Below are 13,884 nucleotides of genomic sequence, written 5' to 3'. Positions count from 1 at the left end.
CAGGCTGCAGTTTCTGTCTTTCTTTTGACTTGCTTGGTCAGTAGCTACTTGTTCAATAGTAGCGTCTAATAGAAAATGTAGTCGACACCAAATAGAACAGAAGCTTCCGCACAGTTTTTGTTACGTAGACGAATATGTAATTGCCAAGTTTCTAATCTGTAGTAAAAAGGTAGCCTGTGTGAACTTACTGATTTTAAGAGAAATACCATCCTATCTCATGCTTCAAATCCAATAAAAGAGGCCTTCACTAAAACAGGGTTTGAGCGTCAGGTGGTCTATAATTTTTGAGAACATAGGCATGTGTTTGAGCTCAGCCCGCACCTGTTTCCAGGGGAGGAGCATGTCCTTCTCGCCCAGGACTGTCTTGCAGGGCACCGGGCTGGACGATCAGCAGTGGCTTGAGAGCTGAGAGAGTGTGGAAGAGGGAAATGAGATAGAGCCCTGGAAAAGTTTCCCCTCCTAGATTCATTGCAGGGACATCGCTGGTGTCCACCTTGCATTAGAAAATCAGATTGTTTAGCATGGAAGGGGTGCTTGCTGGTTGCCTTGCCTGAGGTAGTTCCCCTCGATGAGTCCGAAAAGAGTGTCTAGCCATGTATTCCCGCTCTGTGGAAACTCACAAATGCCACTGGTGCAGGAAGCTCAGAATCTCTGTTTTGGCCTCTTTTTTTTTTTTTTTTTAATTATTCTCGTTTGCAGATTCTGCATATATAGGGCAAAATCATACCTGAACTGTAACACCCACATGCTAAACTGGGCACAGCCCAAATTAATATATAGCCGTTGATTTCTTGTGAAGCAATTGGAGTGTATATGAAGACCGCCTAAAAGGCTCCAGTCCCAGTGCTCCCAGGGCCTCAGAAATAAAATTACAGTTGTTATGCTTGGAACTGATAATGAATTTTTTTTTTTAAAGATTTTATTTATTTGACAGACAGAGATCACAAGTAGGCAGAGAGGCAGGCAGAGAGAGAGAGAGGAAGCAGGCTCCCTGCTGAGCAAAGAGCCCGATGCGGGGCTTGATCCCAGGATCCTGGGATCATGACCTGAGCCGAAGGCAGAGGCTTTAACCCCCTGAGCCACCCAGGCGCCCCTGATAATGAATTTTTTAATGAGGTGCGTTTTTCCGTTTCTTACCAATTGGCCTCTATTAAGAACAGTACCTGTAATAGAAATTGCCATCAAATTAGCAATCACATTACTATTAATGATGAGAGATTTAGTCTAAAACTCTCTTTGGGCCTTGAATATCCATTCGTAGTAGTGTGCCTGTGGCTTTTGTTGGAGATCCCTCTGCCAGGCTCTAGTTTCGCTCTGAGCCGGTCCTCCCTGTCTGTCTCCCTCACACGTTGGCCTACATGCTGTATATGCACGGAGAACACCCTATATACACAGTAGCCGCTGTCAACAGTACCCGCCCCAGACGGGTGGGCCCCAGGTAATCCTCTGCCGGGAAGTGGCTAGAACAGGCTGTTCCGGCATTAAAATAGGAAAAAAAGAAGAATTTAAGCATCTGGGAATAATATTTATTTTCATGAGTTTGGTGTCACCACATGAATTATAAAGAGCTCAACTTATAAATTTGTAATTCTAAATTTATAAGGTGTGAAGTTTAAAAATTATAAATAGTTCAAATTAAAGATGAAGCAGAAGCCTGAGAGAGTTGTCGGCCTTTGTTGCACAGGAAACAAATTAGGAAAATTACACTGAATTACTTAAAACTAAATTCAGCATTGCGGTGGTGCCTCTCAGGGTTAAGACTTCACGTTTGAAGTACCTCTAACCGGGTTTTTTTGGTACTGGAACTAGCCTTTCCTTCTTAAGCTTTAATGGCTTAACTCTTCACCTTTACTTTACCCCCACTCCAGGGATTGTGACAGAATAGGAGGAAACCTTTTTTGTTTGGTGGTTTTTCGACTCTTAAGGAAGGAACAGCTTTTCAAAACAGTAATAAAATGGACCATCAAATGGCCAATTAAGGAGACTATTGAAGATAAGCCCTGCTTTTGCTATAGGATACCCGGAGTACTCAAACCACATAAAACCTTGATTTGAGGATTTTCCTTCCCTTCAGTCTGTGACACGGCCTTGACATGCAGTAAGGCGTTCGTGACGCTTTAGGTTCATCCAACAAATGAACGTGGAAAACGGTTTTTGTGGCAGATTCTTTGAGCTTGTTTGGCTCTATTCTCACCTTACCTGTATGACACATACCAGGTTGAAAGTTGGTTTTATCCTTAATTTCTTTTAGATGTTTTCCTCCTCCTGAATGCTTTTTAGTCATTGAAATATATGGAGGAAATACCTTATTGGGTAGATAAATATAAAATATTTCTTAAGCCAGTAGCATAAGAGAGATGAGTTAGAACACAGTGCCTGGAAGATAATGAGACATTTAAGATGTTCAGACGCTATATGGCTTACCTAGTAAATACTAGAATTTAAATATTGATTTTTTTTTCTATTTTAATGACCATAAGAAATATGTCATTGCTTCAGCTATCCTATGTTTATCTTTAGTGCTTTCCTAATCATCTCTTTCTGGATTATTGGCTTTGATGCCACAGACCAACTGCTTTACACGTAGTAAAATCCTCATTTATGTTTGTGTTTTGGACCAATGGCATAAGTTGAACATTTTGTTAGGTCAAAGAAACCTTTTTGTTTGCGTCCAAAATGAAGTATTTATAAAATATATTGGTATGTTTTCCTACCTTGACAAGTTCAGCTGCATTGAATATAACTCAGTTTTTGATGATTTCTAAATCTTTAGAATTGTCTGATAATTGTTATTTTGGATACCAGTATTCTTCATGTTACTGCTTACAGAGCAAAAGTTAAATAAACTGTAGTGAATATGCATGTGTATCATATACCCTAGAGGTTGAATTTTGGAACCAAATTCTTGATAGGAGCTTGCCATTTTAAGGTAGATAACAAAAGAAGAAAATGACTTTGGGTTGCCTGTTTTGAGGTTTTATGGTTCCTCGCTTATTCCAATGTTATTCCTCTCATTTCTAGGAATTCCCATCATTCCGGGAGTACCTGTATATACCACATGAAGATTATAATATAATGTGACTTTAAAATGTGTTTACAGAGAATATATATAAGTGTGCTGTTAAAGTAAATTGTTTGGCCTTTGCTGTATCCACTCAGTTACTGTTTGCTGCCAAAATGTGAGAAAATATCTTCTATTCCTCCTACATATTGTGCAAGTGTTGAAAAAAATTTGTCCATTTCTAGTATCATATAATTCACCACTTCCCTTGTCTACTTTTTAAGAATCAGTATAAAGAAAACAATACCTTAGGATAAGGTTTGCATATACATATATGTGTTTTTACTGAAAACTGGGCCTTTGCAGCCATGGGTAGGCCTCGACCAGTCTGATTTACTCATCGTCTACAATGCTGCCATGGAAATGATGCTGTTTACTCTCTCCTGCTTTGTCCTGAGTGGTATTTGAGAAATGAGACCTGTGAATTTCCCTTTGTGATAATAACAGGGTGAACTGAGCAGTATCTTGGATAAATGAGCTGACCATCTTGTCCCCACCCCTATTTTGTCTACACAGTGAACCAGAAGTCTTGTCTGTGTCTGCTTCAGTGTTTGCTATTTTATATTGATATCTGAGCATTTTGTTTTCTGTTAGCAATGTTCTTTGATGCTGTGTGTGGCCCTTTTGGTTGAATCTCTCCAAATGTGGGTCAGCTGCTGCCACCTGGCAAATAACAGGTGATACACTGAATCTCCTGTCCATTCTTGTAACTATATCCTTCTTCATGAAATTCTGCAACTGGCTGAGTAATTACAACCGTCATCTGTGCAGACACATGGGCTTAAGGATGTCTACAAAATTTTAGACACTTTTGCAAAAGGGTAAAAATATAGTCTTGTAAATACTGAAACATTTCCATGAACTTTATCCTACTCTTGGGGGGAAAAAATTTTTTCCTTGGCTACAGAACTAAGATAAAGTTGATTTGTGATGACCAAGGACATAAATGAAGATGGATTGAGGTGGAAAAAAATCTGTCTCACAAGTAATCAGTGACATCTGCCAGAGGTCATTACAGCTACTCTTAACTGTGAACATTCACCAGCTAAACTACTTACTTGCCACAACCAAATAACCTCTCTCAAAGTAAATCCAGTATATCTGTATATACATGTAGATAGAAACAACAAAAAAAATCCTGAAAAATTACTGTCGACTATCAGTTAAATCAAGGTGATGATAATTGTAAAGAACATTTAAATCACCATGGGCCTTGGTGAAATGACCTTGGAGGCCAGAATGGTGCAACAAGATGTTATTCACAAGTTTGGTGTTTTGTTGTTGTTGTTGTTGTTGTTGTTTTTTTAAGACCCAGATATCTCAGATACTTATCTTGAGAATAAAGACTGTTGAAAATGAAATTAAAGCCAAGCAATAATGTGCCAAAAAGAGGCAGTTAATACCAGCAAGTGCATCTCTATGGGCACTCCATCATAGAATATGGTTTGCTCCATGAAGACTGACTGTAACCCACAGGATAAAATAAGCAAAAGCATAACTTCTGCTTTCTTGCTAGAAATACTTGTTTAGGAGCTCCATTACAGAGGTACGGCACCGGTGAGCATCAGTAGGGATACGGTCGACATCTCTGTCTTCATACTAGCGAAGACAAAAAGGAGTCAAAAAGTCTCGCGAGCTTAGAATTCAAGCCAGCTCCAAACCGAAACTTCATTGAAACGGAGAGGTTAGACACATAGTAATCACTCTTCCTGGATATTTGGGTGTAGAAAACCCACTTAACTCTGCCTAGAGGATTACCAGCCTTAGCTATGAAAAAAATGGGTTCCAAATGTAAACTAACTAAAACAAGAGTACTCTCTTCAAAAGGGGCCTCAAATAATGCCTTACAGAAAATGGTGTTCCAGATGGGCGTTTCTAAGTACTAATCATTCATCAAGTCTTTTTTCAGTTCAAGCTCAGAATCAATTGGCTGCACACCTGTAGGAATAAGTCACATATTTTACACTTCAGAAAAAGATTCTGATGACCAGTCAGCATGGTGATAATTACAATTAGAAATACCCTAGTGATTTAAGTGTGCTAAGGAGAAAAAAGTGGGAGAGAAGTGCTAACTTCCTTCTTGATCTCTTATGATGTGGGGATGTCATCCTTTTATTTGCAGGGTGAAAATTATAGCTTCTTTTTGACGTTGCGGCTAGCATTACTCTTTGTTACTTTAAAAAATTCAAGTGTCTATTTAACAAAGCTTTTAAGCACGTAAATTTTTTTCTGATTCGTATCATTGCTCTAATATCCCGTAAAGACTACCTATAGAGCAAACTGCTGAATGGTAGAAGGGGCATACCCATGTTTATCAGGATCTCCTCATGATTGTAGTTGAGATTCCTTAGCATTTATTTTAGGCCACATCTTTGAGAGAATTGTTTTTCCTAATGTTTTTCCATCACCTCTTGAAACTATGTTGGTAAATCCGAAGACCGCAGTATTATAGTCACGCTCTGCCATCCCTAGAGGAAAGGAGAGACTAATTTTTGTTTTCAGGACATCTGGAGATAGCTTTTCCTGAGGCTGAGAAAGGTCAACAGGGCCTGAAAACTCAAGAAGGAAATATACTAATAATTACTAAATTTCCAAATGTACTTATCTCTGCTGTACTAACGTGTGAACAGTATGTTGTGCATAATACTATAGCTGGTCGTGGTGCGTCAATGCATTTTGTAAGTGTGTACAGTCTGTGAGTGGTTGGTTTTCTCTTTTTATGTGTAGAAAAAAAAATCACATGCTGTGTCCCATTTCAAAACCCAATTCTGCCATCAAGTAGGCACATGTACAAACATGAATAAAGCCGACAGAAGTGTGCATATGTATTCAGTAACAGAATTTGTCCTTTCATTTTTGAAGGTCAGAAAGGGCTGTTTTGTTTGTTTGTTTCTTTTAATCATCTCTGAAAGTCGATAATGTACTTATCTCAAAGGCTGAATACGTTGGCTGTACACTGGCATGTTACTAAATAGGCCGGCTTAATTAACCGTGCCATTTGTCACAGGTAAGGTCAGTTCTTTGACCTCTGGGATGATTTACATTCCTCACACATCCTTTCTGTGTTAAGTGTGTGGCTAGGATGTACATACTATGGGTGTGATTGTGTACATACCTTGTATGAATTATCTAAATCCTCAAGGAGTCGTAGGAAAGCAAGAAAAAGAAACAGTTGTTTAAAAGCCTCAAAAGGGCTAATCAATGAGTATTTTCATTGTCTGCACATAAAAATGTATACATGGCATAACTGTAAATAGCTTACACAGCTATATATATATATATATATACACACACACACATACACATAAATGCATTTTATTCATACTGTTAATATTTAAAATCACAAAACAACTAATTGGAAACCGCATCTTTCCATGACTGTTCTGTTCTACATACATTAATATTGAATCAAATAACTCCCCATTAAATGGTGTTCTACTCCCAGGTAGCAGATTTGGTGCTTCAGAAAGCTGAGCCTCACTATGAAAATCTAGTCAGTGTCTCACTCAGGCATAGACTGGTACCTGAGCAGCTTCAAAGGTTTGATGCTACTGTTCATGCACCTAATTTTATATCTGGTAAAGACAAACACTAGGGAAAATTAATGTTTTGTAGGCTCCATTTGTACACTTATTTGCATAGGCTGGTAAAAGCCCTACCTTTTTTTAGAGAACTGTCCCTAGATTTCAAAACAGTGTATAATCACTCAAAGTGGAAAATGATTGTAGGCATTCTGTTGAGATTGGCAAAACAATGTTTAGCAACGCCCAAGAGAAGTCAGAGTGAAATTTTTTTAAAAACTGCAGACGATGTTGGTAGGATAATAGAATATGAACAATCAGGAGTTCCTTAAATGGACTCAAATAAGTTACTATTATTGATAACAAGCAATGCTGTGTGAACTAGATAACGAGATGAGAGACATTAGCCAGGAAACATCAACACTGGACATTTGTCAATTTACCACAATTCCAGTTGGTGAACTGATGTTTGAGTTTCTCTCATTTTTTCTAAAAGGAAATACTCTATTAGAGATAAAAACTCTGATCTGCTTCCTAAAATCTAATCAAATTTGACCCTGATTTCCTGACACTCAAAATTTGTTGGCTGGATATTAGGTTGAAGATCGAAATGGATATAGGAGAGTTTCCATTAATAGAGAATTCTGAGTGGCAAAGTGTAAAAATAACCACTTCTCAGTAGAAAGTTAATAATATTTAATACAAATCTGTGTTTTAGAGAATGAATGTGCCATCTTTATATCATAGATAAAAATAAAAGGTTAACCAATAATAACACTACAATTAACAACTGTAACTGTGTTTTTTAACTGCTAAAAATATACTTGTTTATAAGAGCAGGGTACCTAAAATCTTCATGTTTGTCAATATTTCCTATTGCTTAAAAGATAAATTCATATAATTATTTTGGAATATGTGTATTAATTTAAATGCCACCCAGAAAAACTATATAGCTGTCAATGTGAAAATCATTTATGTGTATAAATGCTCAACTGAGAAAGACCAAAAGTATAGTGTTAAATCTCTAAAGAAACAGTAATATTCAAAGTGAATTCCATTTATGAATGTATCAATATTAGAATTTAAATCTATGTCTTTTCATGATGTCTATATATGAAAGTCATAAAATGGTTTATTCAAGAAAGCCCCCATCCTCCAGGAATTATCCTACATTTCCTAGGAAAAAGATGGAATCTTAAGGTTTATATAAGGATAAATCAAGATTTTGAAATTATATACACTTCTGTTCTCATTTTGGATTTGATTTTTGAATGAAGGAAGGAAGGAAATTTAATGGATGACTTAGTTTCTCCCTGAAAAAAATTTAAGTATGATTTTTTTGCATTTCATTTTCCATAATAAACATAATATAGATGAAAATTTACTGACTTTTTTTTGTTGTTATTGCTTTTGCCACTTCTGTCAAAAATGTTCTTTTAGCTCTGGATTCTTTGATTTTCAACAGGATGCACATCTTCTAGAAATCTGCAGTGGAGCTGAAAGTATTTACAATGAAAGTCTTTATCCCCCCCCCTTTAATTAAAATAGAGTCCCCCTACAATCAACAACACCTGCAGGTCAGCAGAAGCAGTGATTTTTTTCCTGCTCTTGATTTAGTGCGTACGTGTGCATAGGTACTTTTGATCTTGCTTGGTGACAGTGATGAGAGCTCAATATCTGTGGAAATTTACAAGAGGGGGTGGAGGTACAGGACGCACCTGCTCTTGGCGGCAGCATGGAGCACATATATCCAGGCTGACACCGTCTTAAAACTAGACATAGCTGCCTCTTGCCCAGAGCCACCCAGAACGTGCTATGTAATTCCAGGCTTTCTGCTTACTCCCACCTAAATAAGTTGGGTTCCTGCAGTCTAAGTTCCTAGAAGACAGAAAGCCCAGCCATGTCCTCCAATCTAACTTAACCATCATTAAACTTTAACACTATACTTAGATCCTGTTGTGCCTCCTGGAATCTATCTTTACCAAGGAACTGTAGAGTGGGAGACATAGAGGGTCTATGAATCTCAACTCTCAGAAATGATTTAATAAATTTTCTATGAACTTTAAACAATTGTTTTCAAAAGCTCCAACTACTCTGTGGGTATAAATGTATACACTATTTTGGCCTAAAATAGGGCTGCTGTGATGTAACTCTGGTATACATAGACATTCCTTTTTGGCAAAATTAAAGCCCATGCATCTCCAAAGATCAAGGACTACTTGGGGAAAAGTTAGACCCCACAGAAGTCCTCAGAGGGGCCAAGAGAATTTGTCTTCTGCCTGTAACGGTTTCTGTCCCACCAACCGGGTGTTTGTGTCATTAGGTGCCATTTCCAGCCAACTGTTCTCACCCACCCACATCTTTAATGCTGAGTAGTGAACACAAGAGCAGCCTTCTTAGCATAGTCTGGCTTCACTGGACTGATTGTGAACTCAAGATACCTCTTGTTTCCTGTAAAGAATCTGCCTTTGCAAACCAAATAGGATCACATTCAGTCTACCACGTTCTCAATGAACTCCTAGACCATCAGTCTGCTAACGCAGAGTTCTAAAATCTTTAGGCCCTTAGAACTATCTTAATGTTTCACAGACAGTTTTTCTAAATATATCACAGAGGACTAACATAGTTGAAATTCAAACTGTCAGGATGGAAGCTAAAAGTGCTCAAAAGATTTCTGGTGGGAGTATTGGCATCTCAGGGATGATTATTTCCCTACATCTTTTTTGGAGTCCCACTTGACACCTCTCAATCAAACTGCACAGAAACCTTGCCTGCCATTAAAACAAACAAACAAACAAAAAAACAAAAAACAAAAACCTAAGCGGAATGTCATTGTCCAAGATATTATAAGTGTTTAGAAGCGATAAGATTTGTTTCTTTTCTTTTTTTTTTTTAATTTGTTTGACAGACAGATTACAAGTAGGCAGAGAGGCAGGCAGAGAGAGAGAGAGAAGAGGAAGCAGGCTCTCTGCTGAGCAGGGAGCCTGATGTGGGGCTGGATCCCAGGACCCTGGGACCATGACCTGAGCCAAAGGTACAGGCTTTAACCCACTGAGCCACCCAGGTAGCCCCCAAGATAGGATTTCTTAAAGGGCTAGAAAGTATTTGCCTGTCAGCTATAGCTATGGGTTTTTTGTTGTTGTTGTTGTTGTTTTGGTTTTTTTTGGTTTTTTAAGATTTTATTTATTTATTTGACAGAGAGAAACACAGCAAAAGAGGGAGCACAACCCGGGGGAGTGGGAGAGGGAGAAGCAGGCTTCTTGCTGAGCAGGGAGCCTAATATGGGGCTCTGTGCGGGGCTCGATCCCAGGACCTTAGGATCATGACTTGAGCAGAAGACAGACATTTAACTGACTGAGCCACCCAGGAGCCCCTATCTATGTCCTTTTTTGCCTGAAGTCTTCACTCTTGGAAGGCATTGTATATAAATAAATGCACACTGTTTTCCAGTCAATTATTTTTCAGATTAGATACATGAGACATATAAATTAGATGTTCAAAGGGATATAGTGGTAAATACCCAGGTTTAGAATCAGGAAATCTGGTTTCAAATTTCAGCTTTAAGGCTAAGTTCCTTGGCCAAGTCATTTAGTCTTTGTCAGGCTCAGTGTGTTCATCTGTAAATTGAGGGTAACAGTAGATACCTGGCAAAATTGCATGGATTGAATAACATAGGCAAAACAACTGAAAAGAAATAAAATATAAATAAATAAATAAATAAAACCTTTACCAACTAGAAGAAAATGGCAAAAATGCCAGCCTTTTTCCATTAAATGATAAAGTTGAAGCAAAGAAAGAGGGAGGAGAAGGGGAAGGAACTCCCATTTGGTTTTTTGGGTCTTTTTGTTTGTTTGTTTGTTTGTTTTTAATGAGGATAATAAATTCGAGCACTGAGAGTTGCCAGATCTTTTAAGATTTAGGAAAAGGTTTCTGATTCAGTTTAACTTTCTTACATTAGATACGATTTTTTAAAATATAAAGTTAAATGCTAAGAAAAATATTACCCGTTCAAAAAAAGGAAGGAAAAGGGAAACAATTGGTAAGTTTACACTAAAATTTAACACTTAGATAACTAAGATTCCATATGCAAATTAAGTCATGTGTCTAACAAAGTACTTAGAATCTAGAAAACTAGGAGGAGCATCTCCAATTCAGTTACAAAAAGATGAACAAGACAACAGAGAGATTTATCAAACTCTCTAGGCAAGCATCATAAATGTATGAAAATTTGCTCAATGGCACTAACAAATCTCTATCCCCCACAGCTGAATGCTGTTGGAGGAAACCCTCCAAATGTCTGGGGGCTGAGTTAGGAGCTTTATGTCCAAGAGCTGGAAGATAGTACCTCAGCCTGCACTAAGCGATCAGCAAGTTGGAGATCCCCGGCGATGTGTGTAGGTGAGTGAAGAAGGGAGGGAAGGAGTGTGTGCACTTGAGCCTGCACACACACATTTAAAGGAGAAGGAGAGACTGGGGGTGGGGGCTCTCTAAAGAATCTTCAGACAGCTCAGGAGAGAGGTTAGATGTAAACACCTGCCAGGGTGTGCCACACTAAGGACCTTCTCAGGCCCACTCTGTTTCTCTCTCTCTCCCTGGTCTTCAACCAGATTATCTTGGCAGAATTAGAATCTCAAAGGGGTGGAAAGAAACAAGAATCCCAGTCACGACCCCCTTCTTCATACGGATCTGTGGGGCTGACAAAAGGAGAACTTTAAATTACAAACAAAATAAGGATGACTCCATGAGACTGGGCATTTTAAATTTCAGTTGAGACTACATTTACAATTTGGAGTGACCTGTACCTGCTGAATCTAGGCGGGGTCCCCCAAAAGTGAAATAAAAGATGTCACTAATAATGAAGCTTTGTGTGAACAGAAAATACTGCTTGTAGCAGGAAAGTCGCAGGTGATTCCGCTTTGATTTATTTGGGCCCAGGGTGGTAGGCAACATTCCAGGACGATCCTAAAAATCCTTAGCCCCCCAACGTACACACACTGTCCCCCCTGTGATTCAATCAATCACTGATGTGAAGTGGTTTTATAAATGTAGTTCAGGTCCCAAATCCCTTGACCTTCAAATAGATTATCTGCATGTAGCAGAATCACATGAGCCCTTTAAAAGGGGGGTTTTCCTCCAGCTGGTCCTGGAAGTCAGAGAGACCCACTCCAGCAGGCCTGTAAGGAAACAAGAATTCTGTGTTGCCAACCTCAAATGGAGGCCACGTGGCAAGGAACTGCAGACACCTTGTAGGAGCTGAGAGAAGTCTCCAGCTGGTAGCCGGAAGAGAAACAGCTCCTTGGCTCTACAGCTACAAGGAAATCAATTCTGCAGCAACCAGGGAGCGCCCGCAGAGAAGCCCCACGCTCAGGTGAACACCACAGCCCTTCTCCAGCACCTTGATTCCTGTCAGGCAAGCCCCACGTCTGGATCCCGAAGAATCCAGAAATGCTGCACCCATACATCTGAGCACAGAAATTGTGAGGTGACAAACACGCACTGCTTACATTCACTGACTTTCTGGTGATTCGTTACCCAGCAAGAGAAAGCAAATACAGCCCCCAGTGAGGGATTCAAAATTGCCAAAGATCAGCTTTGCAGGCAAGAATTCATTTCTATGCTACCCGAACCAGGACACACAAACCCTTTCACCCTGAAGAATCACTTTTCCTGAAACGTCAGGTGGGAGTTTTAGTGGGTAAGTACTTAGTCACTTGAATGTCGGAGCAGACATAAATGCGCGTGGATGTGCCAGAGATCTACCGTTTGCTCTTGTCCACGGCCTTCAGCTTTCCGCGTCCTCTGTGTGCACTTACCAGCTGACTTGCGGAGATCCCAGGCCCCCTTCCTGTGCTGCCATGCCCGTTGCTTTCCCCCATCAGAGGTGCAGGCTGGAGATGGGTGACAGGACATTTATGTCCCGGATACCCCTCCTGGAGTGCTTTGTGTGGTCTGCATCCTGTTGCACAAAGCCAGAACCCCTACTGGGCACATCTTCCCACTAGGCTGGGTTGTGGTTACTCCAGCTTTCCTGGTCTCCGCAGGCCTCGGAGTGACATTCATGACCCCAACCTGTCACTGGACCTGTGTACTACTTTATGATTGCCCTAAAACCTACCTACACCTTTATATACAAGCTCTTTATAAAATTCTTCTCAGTTACCCAGTTTGAAAATGCCAGGTGTTTCCTACCAGAATGCGATTAATACAGGAGTCAAAGGACACATTCACCGTTTTTATTTTTATTATTTTTTTTATCATAAAAAAAACCTTGTATTTAGATTTAGCCAGCTGGACTCAGCTTAGATGATCCCAATTTTGTTGGCAACATCCAAAGCATCATAGTCAGGGGCCAGCTGAACGTATGCCTTCTTCTCTCCATCAGGCCTGATCAAGGTGTTGACCTTGGCTACACTAATGTCATAGAGCTTCTTCACAGCCTGTTTGATCTGGTGCCTGTTGGCCTTGACATCCACAATAAATGCAAACATGTTGCTGTCTTCTATATTCTTCATGGCTGACTCAGTAGTAGGGGGACCTTGATGATGGCATAGTGATGAAGCTTATTTCTTCTGGGGGCGCTCTTTCGAGGGTATTTGGGCTGCCTTCGGAGACGCAGAGTCTTGGGTCGTCCGAACTTAGGTGATGTGCGGATCTTCTTTTTTTTGTAACTGTGGACTCTTTTCAGCACCGCTTTCTTGGCCTTCAAAGCCTTTGCCTTGGCTTCGGCTTTGGGAGGGGCAGGGGCTTCCTTCTTAGCTTTCCGCGCCATCTTTGTAAAAGGGATTTACAGGTGGGCACCTGGGTGGCTCAGTGGGTTAAAGCCTCTGCCTTCGGCTCAGGTCATGATCTCAGGGTCCTGGGATCAAGCCTCGCATAGGGCTCTCTGCTCAGCAAGGAGCCTGCTTCCTCCTCTCTCTCTCTCTCTCTCTCTGCGTGCCTCTCTGCCTACTTGTGATTCCTCTGTCTCTCTGTGTCAAATAAGTAAACATTCACCATTTTTAAATGATAAAACATGAGATTTCAGATAAATTTCTCTCTTTGGGTAGGCTTCTTGCTATGCCCCTTCAGATTCGGGTATTACTGCTTTATTACTCTCACTACCTTCAGAGATGATACTCTAATCTGAAAAACATTTCCTGGTTAAATAATATAGATCATAGGCATATAGTATTTTCTTTACTGTATGATACAGTGTCATTTTCAGTAAAAGAGAAGCCTTCTGGTATGAAATAGGCTGGGATAGGTTTTACAAGATGTCTCCAGGTCCTAGTATTTATCTCAAGGTTTTTAGGATAAACATTT

At 39.8% G+C, this 13,884-nt stretch overlaps 1 pseudogene; it reads right to left on the bottom strand.

Moving 5' to 3' along the window:
* Positions 1–12,881: 12,881 nt before the first annotated feature.
* On the bottom strand, positions 12,882–13,358 carry LOC116583216 (annotated as a pseudogene).
* Positions 13,359–13,884: the final 526 nt, after the last annotated feature.

Source organism: Mustela erminea, chromosome 2 (assembly GCF_009829155.1).
Source record: "Mustela erminea isolate mMusErm1 chromosome 2, mMusErm1.Pri, whole genome shotgun sequence".
In the NCBI taxonomy this organism is placed as follows: Eukaryota; Metazoa; Chordata; class Mammalia; order Carnivora; family Mustelidae; genus Mustela; species Mustela erminea.
This window is presented reverse-complemented; position numbering and strand designations above follow the sequence as displayed.